This window comes from Betta splendens, unplaced genomic scaffold (assembly GCF_900634795.4).
Source record: "Betta splendens unplaced genomic scaffold, fBetSpl5.4 scaffold_29, whole genome shotgun sequence".
Lineage (NCBI taxonomy): Eukaryota > Metazoa > Chordata > Actinopteri > Anabantiformes > Osphronemidae > Betta > Betta splendens.
Window position 1 is genome coordinate 391,351 of NW_026577848.1, and position 2,097 is coordinate 393,447.

The following is a 2,097-nucleotide window of genomic DNA, read 5'->3' on the forward strand; positions in this document are numbered from 1 at the left end:
AATTTGAATATGAGTGCATATGAATGCATTGTGTACCCCTTTCTTTGATGACTGTTTTATATTTAATAAATATTTAGTATTTAATCAAAAGTTTTGCTTATTTGGTCTTTATTTTCTCCCTCATAATATGATAATATTCAAATAATGTGTGTGTGTGTGTGTGTGTGTGTGTGTGTGTGTGTGTGTGTGTGTGTGTGTGTGTGTGTGTGTGTGTGTTTTTCTTTTTTATTTTACATGTATGGGGAGCGTGGCTGCTGCGGGCACTGAGGCCTGCGCTATTGTGTCAACGCTATTCCACCAGTCTCAATGTGAGGAGCGCTGCGGCGGAACCCATTGACCAGTCGCCGCCTCATTTCCAATTTTTACACAAGTTTACACAAGTTTTCCCTCGATTTTCCAGTTTTCCCAGGATTTTTCCGAGTTGGAGGATCCTCCTGGTGGGAATAAATTGCCCCGGTCGGAGGACTTTTTCACGTTGGACAAAGTGGAGGACGGTTCAGGAGGAGTTGTCTGGCGGTGAGATGACGATGAGCCGGTTGGAGGATGCCTCGCCGGTTCAGATTTTGGGTTGGGTGCCTGTTTGCGGAGAGAATACGTCGCAGAGAGAATACGTCGCAGTACCACTTCACCTGACGTCTCGTCGAAAGGTTCCAACGCTATAGCCTCTCAAGAAGAAGGTGACCTGCAAACCGACGGCTGCGCGGTGTTCGAGCCGCGGCTCGAGCGGACCACAGACTGTCTGCGCCTTCGCGTAGAAGAAGAGGGAACCCCGTGCCCGTTGGATCATAGCGGATTCCCAGACCCGGAAGGAGGCCTAGGCGGAGGTCTGGAGTGCGACTGTTTGTGTGGGAACGCTCTGGCCTCTGAGGGTGCCTTGAGGGACTTGTTGGACAAACACATCCTGGCCAGCGACGGACGGTTGAAACATTTTAAAACAGAAGGTATTATTTCGCTGAAACGCTTTTCTTACCGTCTTCTTGTAGACAGCCAGCAAATACATTTCAGCTCACACCAATCCTGGTAGATGAAACCATACGTACTCTGAAGTCTCAAGGGTCAGGATGGTGAGGATGGGTCTGCGGTTCATGCCTCCCATGCAGGAGCTGTTGCACATGAAGTTGAACAGGATTGTGGTGATCTCTGAGCCCGGCTGAAACACATGCAGGATAGTAGTCGTTTAGTGCACGGGTAATTTCAGGGATGACAAACCGTGAAAGCGGAACGAGAGGCACAACAGAATGATAACATTTAATTGCTACGTTAGGGGAAAGGTCAGAAGTGAGAGGCAGTGATACCTGGGGCGGCTCATAGGGAACAGTCACACTGTGCTTTTTTGTGTTGTGATCCTCAAGATACTGAGGCCTTTGGCTGCCCTCCGCTCTGATCAAATGACTGCGATGGTCTGCAGCTGAAAAGGGAAAACCAAAAAGCCAAAGCATCTCTCTCTCTCTCGTTTTCTTTTAACAAACATTTTAAAACAGAAGGTATTATTTCACTGACACGCTTTTCTTACCGTCTTCTTGTAGACAGCCATTACTCTGAGAACCGCACCGTGTGGAGGTTTACAACCAGGCTCAATTCCCCCGCAGACCGGTGGACAAGTCGCAGGGGGCGGGAGCTCCTCGACAGACCACCCTAACCTCAACTAAACCTGCCAACAGCAGCGCGCTGATCAGTGACTCGCTGTGGAAACATCGATGCCACTGGCTCTTCACACGCAGAGACTCGCTCTGGGCACGAAAATTTAGCAAATGGCCACAATGAACAAGGCTGCACACGAACGCCACAATGAGAGCTACGAAAGAATGGGTTTCTAACGCGGCGCCAAGACCCCGGCAGGACGCTTGACGGGGAGGTTCCGTGGGCCGGGGTCGCGCCTGACCCCGGGAGGACGCCTGACGGGAGGTACAGGGAGCTGGGGTCGCGCCGGACCCCGGCAGGACGCCTGACCCCGGCAGGACGCCTGACGGGGAGGTTCCGTGGGCCGGGGTCGCGCCGGACCCCGGGAGGACGCCTGACGGGGAGGTACAGGGAGCTGGGGTCGCGCCTGACCCCGGGAGGATGCGGGACGGGGAGGTACATGGGGCTGGGGTCGCG

General features: G+C 52.7%; 1 long non-coding RNA gene across 1 annotated transcript; it reads right to left on the reverse strand.

Annotated features, from left to right (window-relative positions):
- Positions 1-993: 993 nt before the first annotated feature.
- Positions 994-1,596, reverse strand: LOC129603761 (uncharacterized). Its single transcript, XR_008693966.1, has 3 exons — positions 1,514-1,596; positions 1,296-1,408; positions 994-1,150 (listed from the first exon to the last, which is right to left on the reverse strand). It is a non-coding gene; the product is annotated as an uncharacterized LOC129603761 (long non-coding RNA).
- Between the last annotated feature and the right edge of the window lie 501 nt (positions 1,597-2,097).